This window comes from Neophocaena asiaeorientalis, unplaced genomic scaffold (assembly GCF_003031525.2).
Source record: "Neophocaena asiaeorientalis asiaeorientalis breed wild unplaced genomic scaffold, Neophocaena_asiaeorientalis_V1.1 scaffold397, whole genome shotgun sequence".
Lineage (NCBI taxonomy): Eukaryota > Metazoa > Chordata > Mammalia > Artiodactyla > Phocoenidae > Neophocaena > Neophocaena asiaeorientalis.
In genome coordinates this window covers 5262318-5277791 of record NW_020173231.1, presented here as the reverse complement: position 1 = coordinate 5277791, position 15474 = coordinate 5262318, and positions in this window count along the sequence as shown.

Sequence of the window (15474 nt, the reverse complement as noted above, 5' to 3'; positions counted from 1 at the left end):
AGATGTTTGGAGGTATCTGAAATACAAATATAGACACCAAAAAGGCATTGTTTAATGATTGCTCAAGTAAAACTTCCATTCTTACACATGCATAACTTTCTTCCCCATGGTAATGTTAAAGCCATTTGTTGAAATTTAATACATACTATATTAATTGTGTCAGTGATGCATATCACAATCATGCTGAAACTCAGCAGGATTCAACAATATTTTTAATAACCTCATGAGTCTGAGAGCAAGAGATATATGTTGACCTTGATTGGGTGTCACTTTCAGTCTCTGCCCAGTTCAGTTCCATGCCTGGGTTGGCTAGCTGTCAATTGATTTAAACTGTCCTTCCTTGGGTGACTGTGCTATTGGCATTTTCAGCTCTTCTACATGTATCTCCAACCTCCTACATGTAACCTCAGTCATGTTTTAATGGAAATGGTAGAAACACAAATGCACAGGCAAATTATATAAGTGTGTTTTTAAGCCTCTTCATGACTTCAAGTCTACTCACATCCACTGGTCATGAGTCACAAAACCAAGTTCAGATTCAAGAGGTGAGGTAGATCTTGTCCATAATGGTTTGACACTGGAAAGTTATATGACAAAGGATATGGATTAAAGCAGGGCAAAAAAATTAGAGCCAAATACTTCAATTTTCCATATTCACTATCCTTTTTATTGGGTTGGCCAAAAAGTTCATTTGGGATTTTCTGTAAAATGTTAACGGAAAAACCCAAATGAACCTTTTGGCCAACCCAATATTTTTAATCAGTTTATGATGTATAGAGCACAAATGTTTTTAAAATACCAGTTAGTATTTTGCTTGAATTTTGCCAAGAAAAATGACACAAAGACAATGACTGCAAAGCAAAAATGCATTTCCTACTTCTGATTTTTCTATTTCGAAAGACAGTTACTCAGAGGAACAAAAAAGTGTTCTAGAAATCTGTTTGGGGTGCATTTTTTGTGTGTCTAAGAACAAGCACATTCAATAGTCAAGGCAAATCTCTAACTGTCCCATTCAGTTATGTAGGACATATTAAGTTTCTGTAACATGTCACATGGTGCTATCTCTTGATTTGTACGTATATAAGTGTTTCAGTTGCAGTGCTGTGTAACTAACTGCCACAAATCTGAGTAGTCTGAAACAATGGCATTTATTTTGCTTACTAATCTATAATTTGGGCAAAACTCTGTGGGGATAGCTCATCTTTGTTCCACATGGCATGAGCCAGCTCAACTAGAAGGCTGAGGCTGGTTTGTTCACTTATATTCCTAGTGGTTGACACTAAGACTCAAATGATCAGGTAATGAAATTTGAGGGGCTACTTAGATATCTCTTTCTAATGCCATGTGGCTTCTTTAATATGTAAACTTCATGATAGATGTGCACCTATATGTCAGCTCACAAATCTCAAGGTCAGATCCCAAAAGAGAAGGAGAACCAGCTAGAAGCTGCATCACTTTTTGTTAGCCATGGAATCCATGAAGTGTCACTTCTACCACACAATGCATGTCACCATATATGATTGCTTTTTGAGGGGACAACATTCAGAATTCACCTTTTGATGGGAAGAGAATCGAAGTTCTGAAAGACTATGTAACACTAGATATTTTGCTGTGACCATTTTTGTAAAGTGCAATTAACCAATGATGCTCTAAGACAAGAGCCCTGTCACAGTGCCCACCCATATGGCTAGAGCAAGCTGCTCCCTCCCAGCACCATTCCATGGACTCTAGCATTTCAATTGATGTTTTGTACCTTTTATACCCTATAAAACAGTCACTGTGTGCTTCATTTCTTGAGGACCCTGTTCTCTTACAGGACAAAAGTCCTAGTAAGGGCTAATCAGATAAACACAGTCACTGAACATGTACAATATTTTAAAAATACATTAAGTTGTTGATATGTAGAAAAGAAAATGTATTCTTTCAGAATATATGGTGATGGATTTGAATTATTCTACTGAAGAAAATTGATTATCAGTTTCATAAAACATATCTGAAGTTAACTTATTTATTGCTTATAATTTCTCCCTAAAACTGCCCCCGCCCCACCAGAAAGTATGATCCAAGAGAACAGGAACCCGTACGTTTTGTTTTTACCAGTGTATTCCCAGTACACAGAACAGTTGAATGAATTAATAGCAAAATCAATTATGACTACAAACAAATAAGGGAGTTATTAGAGAAGTAAGGCCAGACTTTACACACAATGGATAACAAGAAAATCTGTTTTGTCAACAATTTGACAAAACTTGGATTAGAGTTCCCGCTATGGAGCAAATTTCTTTCTCTCTGCAGGCAAGAAAACTGAGGTCATTTTATTTGGACTCTTCATGAGTTAAGACACATACTATACTAAAAAATGAATTGATCCTTTCAATTATATTCCTCGGGACTGAAAAAATACTATAGAAACTTCTAGGGTGCTTATAAAAACATATTTAACTAGGCAGGAATCCAAAGACTCTTCACTGTCTCTGAAAGCTCTTAAAAGCTTAAATAAGCCATTTCTATTTCTATAAGAAGTTTTACCAGCTCTGTTTATGACTTGGACCAAGGATTATGTGGCAACAGAGTCCACTTAAAGTGAAGGCTCTAAACATCTGTCTCTGAGAGATTGTTTTAAGTGAACTATGGATGTGAAATTTAAACAACTGAAGTATCATAAGAATACCACTCTTTTTTATTTAATTGGAGATGATTATTAACATTCTAATGCAAATCTTTGTCACTTAAGATTAAGATTTTGAATTCTATAAGAAAAGAAGTTACATTGATGTGAACAAGCTTTCTACTACTATCATTTAGCATGAGGTGGGGAAGAGAGTATAAATGTCAGAGGAAGACACACTTAGATTTATATCACAGTTCCAACAACTATGACTCGAGTGTCTTTGGACAAAGTACCTAATCCTCATGAATCTCAATTGTTTTTCCCATTTTTTGGTTGCACCTATAAAGCTTAGCACACACTTTGGCTTTTAAGATTAAATGAAAGAGCATATTTAAGCATAAAACAGTGCCCAGTTAATAAATAGCAGCTGATCTCCAAATTCCTACTTATCGTAGATGCTTAATATTAAATAAATTACACACTTTTGGTAATAAAGAGAAATTTAGTTATTACCTCCCATAAAAGCCAGAAAAATGGAAGTTACACTTGAAATTTTACTTATCAGTCTTTCTCTAAGAATTGAATCTCAACTTCTAACAACACAGGCAACCATCCTGCAACAGTCAATCCCTTCTGCTGGTTGTCTTCCTCCTGGATGCCTGGGTTCAGGGCATCTCCTAGGCAGTCCCCAACCCCCTGTGCTTTATATCACAATACTGCTTACATTCTAATATTATTTCCCATTGGTTTCCCAAGTTCAAACATAGATTCTCTCTATAACAGTTGTAACAGTTTATTACTACTACATTGTACAGCCCACATCACAGTGCCTGGCACATAATAGGGGTTCAAAAAAGTGGTTCCAGAAAAAAAAAAAGGGGGGCTCCAGAATGGCAGAATTCATGGACGTGTCCCACTGTGCACACATCAGCAACCACACAGAAGCTTCATCAAAAGTGTCCATACTCACTACTATATATATAAAATAGGTAGCTAGTAACGACCTACTGTATAGTACAGGGAACTCTACTCAGTACTCTGTAATGGCCTATATGGGACAAGAATCTAAAAAAGATGTGTATATGTATAACTGATTCACTTTGCTGTACACCTGAAACTAACACAACATTGTAAATCAACTATACTCCAATAAAAAAAAGTGTCCACACTCACAGTTAGTATAATCACATCATCACGATCATTACCATCAAAATTCAATTGCATATGATATTTTTTAGCTTTTGTAAGTTATTGAATTTCCACCATTTCCAGTATCCAGCTCCATTTTACAGCAATCAGTCTTAAGATAAGTTTCTATCACCAATTTTCAGGTAGGTGGTTAAATGTGAGGGCCAGAGGGTCAAAGCAGTTTGTCTACAGTTATATGTACACTTAATAGCACTGATGCTTTCAGAACTCGTGTCCTACTTCTCGGGCCAGATCTTCCAGGATCACTTCAATTATTCCTAGGGATTCCTGCTCTGTAAGACTTATGAAAGGATTATTTAGGATGCAAGATTTTGATTCCTGACACATTATCATTTCTGTTCCCATGGGCTAAATAGACCAGGAATTAACATATTTTGTATGGATTAAAGCTTCCATTCAATATCTCTGTGGAGAAGGCCTTAAAGCATTATGTTCTCTTCCATGCATGCTGACTTGAGGAAAGCAGGAGAGAGAATGCTTATTTGTTGACATTTTGGTTTTGGTAAATAAAGTGACCTTTTTTTTTTTTTTTAGTATGCAGGCCTCTCACTGTTGTGGCCTCTCTCCTGTTGCGGAGCACAGGCTCCAGACGCGCAGGCTCAGTGGCCATGGTTCACGGGCCCAGCCCCTCCGCGGCATGTGGGATCTTCCCAGACTGGTGCATGAACCCGTGTCCCCTGCATCGGCAGGCGGACTCTCAACCACTGCGCCACCAGGGAAGCCCTAAAGTAAAGTGACCTTTATCTTCAGTCACACACTTGAATTTAAGTAAAGATAAGTGAAAGTCTAGAAAGCCTGGCTAAAAGCCAAGTATATTTTGAACGAAGTATGCCTTGTTCTCAGAGGAAAATACTCTTTACTTCTTCCTTCAGGCCTATTTTTCCTTTAAAATATCCAGATAATCATGAAAGATAGATTAGATAAACAATTCCTGACCCAACAGTTTCAGTTTTCTTTGCAAAAGCATTGATAATAGAATTGTTTCAAGAAAGCAAGTTCCTTGAGCAGATGTAAAACATCAAAGACTCTGGCCCGGCATCTTTGTGCATTTCTTCAATGGAGATGCATGCAGTGGTCCAGGCACTGTGCTAAGTGGTGGGGCTTCACAGAAGGCAAAAGACACAGTAATAATTTAGGCTTTTTAAAAAAAGCAAGACAGGGCTTCCCTGGTGGCGCAGTGGTTAAGAATCTGCCTGCTAATTCAGGGGACACGGGTTCAAGCCCTGGCCTGGGAAGATCCCACATGCCACAGAGCAACTAAGCCCGTGCGCCACAACTACTGAAGCCTGAGCGCCTAGAGCCCGTGCTCTGCAACAAGAGAAGCCATGACAATGAGAAGCCCGCTCACTACAACAAAGAGTAGCTCATGCTCACCACAGCTAAAGAAAATCCGTGCACAGCAGTGAAGACCCAACACAGCCATAAATAAATAAATTTTAAAAAAAAAGAAGCAAGACATAGTTCATTATTTTTATATCTATTTTAAGAGGACCTTCACTGACAGGTAATATTAAACCTACAGGCATAGATTCAGCTTTTATCTAGATAAACATGAGCTGTGCATTTGCTTGATGTCAGAGAAGTTTTGGTAAGGAACCAAGTACTGATTATCTTTCAGAACAAGCCAATGGACTTTTCAAATGAGTTCAGATGTCTATCTTTTCTAACACCAACGTGCCCATACATATTTATTATAGGTTATGTTCTTATTCTAATATTTAGGTGGGAAAGATTTGTATTTTATCTGCTCCAGAGATAGTTCATAGAGTTACAAGCATCTTTGCCCAAGTCTCACTTTTACCTCTGTTTTGCTTCCTGTACCCTGTTCCAGACCCTCTCCAGGGACATGGATCTTCCTCTGATGAAATATGGCTGTGATTACTGTCCTTAGCAGAAAGGTGACACAAAAAGGCCTCACATACTTATGTCTCAGTCTCAAAATTTTCTACTATTCCACTAATACATGACTAGTGTGCATGAGTGGCAGAAAGAGAGAGAGAGAAACCCCTTCTTTAATTTTTGATATTGCCAATCCCTACCCTCTTTGGAGCATCTCAACGTCTACACATAGAACATGGTATCCCTCTAGGATCCCCACCACTCACTTCACCCAGACAATGGCACATAATAATCCACAGAGTACACTGTTTGGTCTCTGAGGGATTATTCTCAACATCCCATAGGGCTTTATCAGAGTAGTCCAGGAGTGGGTCTCTGATGTTTAATTTTATGTGTCAACTTGACTGGGTCACAGAGCACCAGATATTGGGCAAAACATTATTCTGGGTCTGTGAGGGTGTCTATAGAGGAAATTAACATTTAAATTTGTAGACTGAGTAAAGCAGATTGCCCTTCCAGTGTGGGCAGGCTTCATCTAATCCATTGAAGGCCCGAATAAAACCAAAAAGCAAAGTTAAGAGAAATGACTTTCTTTGCCTGACTCTCTTCGAGCTGGGACAGTGGCCTTGTATTATCTTTGGACTTGGACTGAACCTTAAACCATTGGCTTCTCTGTCTTCTCAAGTCTTTGGACTCAGACCAGAACTACAGATTTAGGGACTTCTTAGCCTCCATATTCATATGAGCCAATCAATTCCTTATAATAAATTTCTCTCTCTCTCTCCTCTCTCTCTCTTCTCTTTCTGTCTCTATCTGTCTACTCTGTCTCTCTGTTTTTCTCTCTTTCAGATAGATAGAGGGATAGAGATGATAGAGATAGAGACAGAGATAGAGATATTCATATCCTATCTGTTCTGTTTCTCTGCAGAATACTAACACAGGGTCCAATCCCACTAGAAGTACTGCAGCCAGTGTGAGGTGAAAGTATGTGCCTTTTAAAAAACTTTCTTCTGGCAAATTTTAATTATTGAGCAAAGCACACACACTTGCATTTACATATATACTACAAATACCTTGTGAAACCATATAAAGAAGAGAACTATTTTTTCAAAGATCATGTAATCCACAGACATTCCTATGGACCACAAATAGAGTATATCTTTCACATTACCCCACAGAGTAGTTTTAGTTCCATTCTTTATCCTTCTCCTTTTCCATATTCATTTTCAGCCTGTGCACTGGAAACTTTAATTTTAGTCTTTATTTGTAATACTTTTTTCAAAACCTTGGAGCCATCAACACTGCCCACCCCCAATATAAGGAGTCACTCCTTCATCTGCACAAGCTGGGCAGAAGCTTTGCAATTTGAACCTTTTCCCCTTGGAGATAGAAGCTGAATTATTTGACAGTTGTGTTTTTCCTCCCAAAAAACTCCATATGTGAAAGGGAAACAGCATAATAAGAGTGTATTTTGCCCATTCCAGAGAAAACCTTCATGGGTCCCAGAATCTCAGAGCTTCATGACAGACTCTCCTTACACTCAGGCCTGGGCATACCCCTGTTGGCAGGATGCTACTTACTGTCACAAATTCTATGACTGTATCATTATGACAATATAAGCACACTGAGGACAGGGATTTTATCTGTTTTGTTCTTTGTCTTATGCCCAACTTTTAACATAGGGCCTACACATAATTTTTACTCCCTAAATAAGCTCAAATGAATCACAATAATTCATACATTCAAGACATTTCCTAAGGGCACATTAGTGCCAGGAACTGCGAGAAAAAAGTGAGGAGAATGTGCAAGAAAGCATACTGAGATGAATAAAGTAGTCTTAAAGTCCAGTCACAGACATAGAACTAAAATGCCAAGTGTTGGCTAAAGAAAAAGAAATAGTGTCTAGGAACTTCTATGGCCCAGCATCATTTTCTGTCTTGCAGCTCATATTTGAAAGACAGATTGCATTTTTTTCTCAGTTCATCTTTTTTTTTTCTTAACATCTTTATTGGAGTATAATTGCTTTACAATGGTGTGTTACTTTCTGCTTTATAACAAAGTGAATCAGCTATACATATCTCATCTTCCTTTTATGTGCTATTAAACAATGAGGCAGAGCATTTTATCCTATTTTCATCAAAAATTTTAGTTCTAAAGTTTTCAATGAATAGAAGCATTAGAATTGAATTATAAGAAGAATAGATGTACCACAGCAGTACTACAGTAATTTCAGAGTGATTTTTTTTAAAGATAGATTATTAAATTTAACCACATTGTGTCATGTGGTTATTAGTCCACTTGGTATTCATCTTCAAATACTATTTTTTTAATGAAAGAAATGCCAATTCAGCCATTTGGGGATATTTATTATAATGATGGTTTATGGGAAAACAAACTACCTGATTGTTAAAGGATTTTAAATCTATTAAAGTGGATGACAGAAAGAGAGACCGAGTGAATATCGGCAAAAATTATACATTGTTTCCTGGAGAGTAACTAAGAAAATTGGAGTCATTAGAATTTAAAGGTTATTTCCAATAAATACTAGTAGGTTCAAAAGAGTTGAATGGGAAATTAAGAGAGGTAAAGACACAAAGATTAACTCCCATGTGAAAGTAAACTTTAAATTTTGTAATATCTTGTTTGCAAACTCTGGCATTTTCTTGTCAAAGAACATAAAAGTAATAAAAATAATTAATATTTGCTTAGCATTTGTACTATGTCAAGTTCTGTGCTGATTATAAATGATGAAATTTAAACTTCAAAACAAACGTATGAGGTGTTTACTTCTTATGCCTATTTAATGAATGGGCTATAGTGGAAAGTTCATACTGGTTAGGTAACAGTACAAGGCCAGGAAGAGTCAGAACTTAGGTTTAAAACTATTCAGTCAACTTTCTTATTCATCAGGTTAAATTGCCTCTCACAGTGGAAAAGAGGGAGAAAAAAGGAGGAAGGAGTAGAAAGAAAGATTGTAGGTAAATGCATGGCTCTGAGGGATATTTTTTGTCCTCGATTCTATCAGTTCAGGCAGCAATTTTGTATTTAAAGCATCGATCTCTTGCTCACTAATTTTGGACCTTACAACGGCTCTCATTCTGGTCTCTCTTCTTGGTTCTGAGCCCAGGTATTTCATAAATATCTCAAGCATGCTCCACTGCCACACAGCAATGCCAGCATACTCTTACCTTCTTACCCCAACTCCCAGAACCTTAGCCCAAGTTCCAGGCCTTCTTAGGTGCCTAGAATGAGCATTCAAGGGCATTTTAATAACTGGACAGTCCATTGCAAGTATCTCTAGGAAGTTCATCAAATGGCCTATGCCTTAAGTCTCCACGTTGCCTTCCATGCACTAACAAGCAGACAAACAAAACAAACCCAAAACTTTACATACAAAAGATAGTTCTCAGTGAATCAGAAGAGTTGCCTAGTTTTATTATTGTTTTTAGTTAAGTATTCCAGCTGTGACTGTAGAGTGGCCAGCCTTTTCTTAATCAATCAAAAATCTTTTTGGGCTCACTTTGCAGAAAGAAACAGATTTGCCACTGCTGTTTCATTTTGCTTTTCACTTGTGCTATTGTCCATCAATCCTTTTCAGACTCCTAAAAGTAAGTAAAATATAGCTTTGCCAATATGGGATTACATTTATCTGCTGTTTTAAATTGCCCTAGTCCAGCACTTTTATGTAATTATTTCCCTTGATTATTGAATCATATTTCCAAGATTCAACTCTTAAAAGAGAATATCAAAAAAGAATTTCTTTAAAAAGGAGAAACACATCGGCTTTTGAAAGAAAAAATATTATTATGTTTCTGTGTACTTCTCTAATGTTTAATTCCAAAGAAACAGTGTACTGCAATCAAGAGTTTATAGACAATATTCAGAAACCAAGTGTATCATCTTTATAAACAAATATCTGTCTGAAGGAATAGTTTGATAAACGGAGTTTCAGATCTCTGATGATATAGAGTTGGGTGTTCTGCTGCAAAAGAATAAACTCAATAATACCAGGTGACTGTAAGTATGGAATAGAATCATAATTCGATCTGGACCTCTGGGTCACAATACGACTTTCCCGGGTCTTAGTCATTTTTGTGTTTGTGGGTCGTTTCTTCAACTAAACAATAAAATTGCATTTTATGATTGTTTTCATACAAAGGTGAATGTAATCCAGGCTGGTGATATTTACTTTTCTGATTTTACAATAAATTAAAGCATTCCTGTGCACCTTTAAACTTATCACGGGTCCTAAGATGCTATAGCATCTTACCTACTGAACCTAAGGGGTAAATTGGCACTCCTGGATTGGTTCAGGGTCAAGGTAGGAAGCTACACACATAGTATGGTTTAGATGTCGTTTTGAGATTCTGACTTTCCAAACTGCCCAGTTTATTTTAGCACAGCTCTCACTTGATAGTTGGTCTAAGATATTTAGTTTTTACGTTGCTCATTTGAATAGAGATCTGTGGACAGTATGACGGTATCATTCAACCTGAGGCAATAGGAATTTTCAAGACGCATTTTCTTGTTAGTTCGGTGGAGCTCTCAAATTCAGTTTTTTCAAATGATCTAATCAGGACCTTTGAAGGAATAGTGTTCAGACATTACAGGTTGACATGGGAGTGATTGTGCAGAGGCTCTGGAAAACTGGGAAAGTGGTATCTAGAGTATGCTTCTGTCCATTTCCAAAACCTGCTGTATCTACAGTCTAACTTTCTCAACTCAGTTAATATCAATCCTGTCCTTCCAGATGTTCAGTCAAAACCTTGGAGACATTCTTGACTCTTTTCTTTTTCTCATACACCACATCAATCAGTTAAGAAATCACATCGTCTCTACTTCAATAGACTCAACACTTCTCTCTAATCCCATTGCTATCACTTTCTGGATTATCGCAATAGTCTCCTAATTGGTCTCCCAGTTTGTATCCTTTCTCCTTTCCTGGCCCTTCTCAACACAGAGGCCAAATGTTTCTTTTTTTTTTTTTTTTTTTTGCGGTATGCGGGCCTCTCACTGTTGTGGCCTCTCCCGTTGCGGAGCACAGGCTCTGGACGCGCAGGCTCAGCGGCCACGGTTCACGGGCCCAGCCGCTCCGCGGCCTGTGGGATCTTCCCGGACCCGGGCACAAACCCGTGTCTCCTGCATCGGCAGGCGGACTCTCAACCACTGCACCACCAGAGAAGCCCCAAATGTTTCTTTTAAAAAGTAAGACATTCATCTGTTTCATACTCCTCGATGCCAGTCTTTTTGCCAAAAGTAACAGCCCAAGTCTTTACAATGCCTTACACAGCTGGACACAATCTAGTCCCACTTTTCTTCCTAATGTCACCTCTTATTTCTCTCCTCCATGATCACTACATGCTAGAACTATAAGGCTTCTGGAATCCTCTCTCTGCCTCAGGTTTTGGCATTGAATGTTCCCTCAGATTCCCTTGTTGGTCCATCTCTTCCCTCCTTCAAAGCATGCCTACATCATTTTCTCAGTGAGACTGATAGCATCCACCATTTTTACCCTCTGCCCTAGACTCCTTAATTCTCTTCCCAGATCTATTTTGCCACAGCATTATAACCTCTTAACATAACATATTTTATTATCTATTATTTATTGGTTGCTATTTGTCTCCCCCAAAACAGAGATTACTGCCTGATTTTATCGCTGATGTATTCTTAGAACCTAGGACCATTCCTGACACATAACAGATATTCAATACATATTTATTAAGTGATTGGAATAAATGAATGTGGAGACACCAGATTGATGGGTACATAGTTAGTTGGACCTTATGCATTGTCTCCTAAAGGAAGAGGGTGTTTGGTCAGTTTTAATGTATTACCTGGGAATGGTGCTGGAAACTAGTATTATAATGATCTTTATACAGTTTGCTCAGGTAGAGCATATATACAAGTTTGATTGGATAGAGCCTTTTTTATTCTTCTAATAATTATCTGTAATCCTAATTCAGAATGCAAAGGTCCCTGTGAGTCCTTGAAGCAAAGATTATTCCAACAATTTCAATGATTTGCAATGATGGACGTTGCTGCACTTAGCATTGCCCAAATTGAAAACAGACCAAGATAGAAGGGAAGATGGGGTGTCTGGCCAGAGGGTCACTGATGCCAGGGGAGAGAGTTTTTTGGTTATTGCTTTCTCTATCTTATGGATGCACCTGGAAACATTGTATCATTATGCTATCCTAGCTGAAAGTAAAATCTATGGAAGCATGGCTATGTCTTGGATAACAGTATTTGGGAACATAGAGCTCCAAATTTTAAGAGACTGCTTCAAAATGTTAAAAATGCTTTAACCATTTTAGTAGCTATTTTAATAGTTTAATATTAAACTGTTTTTAAGAATACTTTGGGAGCATTCATCAGGAGATTTGGGGTTATGCTTCTAGGTACTATATAAAGAACTTCTGGGATTTTGTGAGGAAGCCAAAATTCCAACAGGATAAACTGATAATAGTGCAGAGGTTACCTTAAAAAAACCAAAGTCCGTATCTTACTTCAGAAAACAAACTTGTAAAGAAGCATTGTATTAAAATAGAAGAGATTAATTGGTCAGCACAGTCATTCTCTCCTTTATAAAGTTCCAGGGAGGAAGGATGTATATTGATTACCCACTTCTGTGCAGTAGATCTCTCTCTCTTTTTTTTTTTTATTTTTAAGTATAGTTGATTTACAATACTGCATTAGTTTCAGGTATACAGTATCATGATTCTGGTTTTTTTTGTGTGTGTGTGTATTATATTCCATTATAGGTGGCTACAAGATATTGGATATAATTCCCTGTGCTATACAATAAATCCTTGTGGCTTACCTATTTTATGTATAAATTTGTATCTGTTAACTCCATACTCCTAATTTGTCACTTTCCTCCACCTTTGGTAACCATAATTTTGTTTTCTATGTCTGTGAGTCTGTTTCTGTTTTGTATACAGATTCCTTTGTATTATTTTTTAGATTCCACATATAAGTGATACTATGTATTAGAACATTCTCTCTCCGTTTTGTTTGGAAGCTCACGATTTTTTTTCATGACTTTACACTCATAATCCTTTTCTAATTCTATCCCCTCCTGCATGACTGTAAACACCCTGCAACAAACATGTCATTATAAACACTGAACAGGCTGTGCACATAGCTATTCTTATCCTAGATTTCCATTCACTTCACTCTGGGCCTGGCCTTCCCATTCTCTAAGGCTCACCTAAATTACCTTTTCCTTTCTAACATCTGTAATATCTGGGTGAGAACATTTGAATCTTTGCTTTGAGTTCTGGTGGCACGTTCCATTTACTTTTGGCGCGCACATCACTCTGCCTAGCATTAGAGTCAATATTTTACAGGTTTGTCTCACCTGCTGGTAGTACAACCCTTGAAAGCAAAGTTAGTCTACTTCCTAATTTTATAACCTAACTGCTTAATACTATAACAAGGCTCCTGTGGTTATATGGTTTTATGCTGACCTTAAATGTAAGATTTATGGGCTTCCCTGGTGGTGCAGTGGTTGAGAATCTGCCTGCCGATGCAGGGACACGGGTTCGGGCCCCGGTCCGGGAAGATCCCACATGCCGCGGAGCAACTAGGCCCGTGAGCCACAACTACTGAGCCTGCGTGTCTGGAGCCCGTGCGCCGCAACAAGAGAGGCCGCAATAGTGACAGGCCCGTGCACTGTGATGAAGAGTGGCCCCCACTTGCCACAACTAGAGAAAGCCCTCGCACAGAAACGAAGACCCAACACAGCAAAAGTAAATTAATTAATTAAAATATTCAGGGGACAAAAAACTTTAAGATGTATAAGGCCAATAAATGTCTAAAAAAATAAAAAATAAATAAGTAAATAAATGTAAGATTTATAAGGAGCCTGAGATACAGCTTCAGAAATTCAAATCCAGTAACTGCCCCCCCATTCTTGGTTTTGCTTTCCACGGTTTCTGTTATCTGATGTCAATGGAGGTCCAAAAATAGTAAATGGAACATTCCAGAAATAAACAACTTATAAGTTTTAATTTGCATACCATTCTGAGTTCTGTGATGAAATGTTCCACTGTCCCACTTCTGCCCCACTGGGATTCCCCAACCATCAACATCATCTGCTCCTGACATCAAATCATTGACATCATTATGGCTCAATGATCCAGGATCACCCGATGCAGACAGTCCTCCTTCTAATGTGTTATCAGAAGATCAGTATCCATGGGGGGTTGGCTCCAGAACTTCCCATGGATAACAAAACCCGTGGATGCTCAAGTCTCATATAAAATGGTGTAGTACAGTCAGCCCTTTGTAATTGAGGGTTCTGCATCTGTGCATTCAACCAATCACAGATCAAGTCCTCAGGTGCGGAACTGCCAACTGAAGTAGCTTAATGCTACATCACAATGCCTGCTTCATTCACCTCATTTCACCTCATCATGTAGGCATTTGATCATCTTACACCATCACAAGAAGAAGTGTGAGTACGAAACAATAAGATACTTTGAAAGAGACCACAATCACATATCTTTTATTACAATATATTGTTATAATTGTTCTATTTTATTATGTTATTGTTGTTAATTTCTTACTGTGTCTAATTTATAAATCAGACTTTATTATAGGTATGTATGTATAGAAAAATAAAGTATATATAAGGTTCAGTACTATCCATGTTTTCAGACATCCACTGGGGGTCTTGGATAGTATCCCCTGCTGATAAAGGGAAATGACTGTAACTACTCTTGAAGAGAGGTTAGATTTACTTAAGTGACTTCAGAAGTAGTGTTTGGGAAGATGGGTGGAAAGCCAAAGAAAATTTTAACAAATGCTGAAGATGCTCAAAACTGGAATGAATATTCTTAATAGTATAATAGAGATATTCTAATTTATACGAAATGAAGACTTGTCAGAAATAGTAAGAATCCATTAAGGCTTCAAGCATTCTGTTACTTAAAGGTTTCTCCCATATCTGATTTTTTATGACTCTATGATTCTGTAATTCATGTCAATAGAAAGCATGCTTTAAAGTGTTAAGGTAGAATCATCTTAATTCAGAGGTTTGTTTGGAGAAGAAAATGATATACTGCATGTGGAAAATGCCTAGGATCATGCATGCACATAGTAAGTATATTTTCAACAAATCTGAGAAGCAGTGTAATATTTTCAAAAAATTCAATGTATCTTTAGAATTGTTCCACACTATCTATTCAGGCATCAAGAGTCTCTTTAAGATTAAAAATCAGGTAAAATATCTCTTGAATCCGTGTCCTTGTACATTTACTAATTTTTCCTGGAAAAAACTTTACCCAACTCGAGGTCTGACTACAGCCTCTAGATTTTTTTTTTTTTTATGCTGTACGCGGACCTCTCACTGTTCTGGCCTCTCCCGTTGCGGAGTACAGGCTCTGGACGCGCAGGCTCAGCGGCCATGGCTCACGGGCCCAGCCGCTCTGCGGCATGTGGGATCTTCCCGGACCGGGGCACGAACCCGTGTCCCCTGCATCGGCAGGAGGACTCTCAACGACTGCGCCACTAGGGAAGCCTGATCTTCAGCTTTTTAATCCAAATTTCATGTCATCTATGGAAACTTCTGGAATCTCAAGACTGTGTGTCCTTCCTATGTCATCTTGTAGCACCCTATAATTAACATTAGTATCCAACTTAATCACGCAGCGTTTAATTGCCCCTTTACTTGCTTGTCCTATCCACTTTGTTTTAAGTTCTTGGAGGTTACCTTATGTGTCTTATTCCTTTCCACGCCCCAGGGCCTAATACCCTGACTAAATAATAGATGTTTCAGCTGTATGTGGAATGTGGAAAGGTATACATGAACC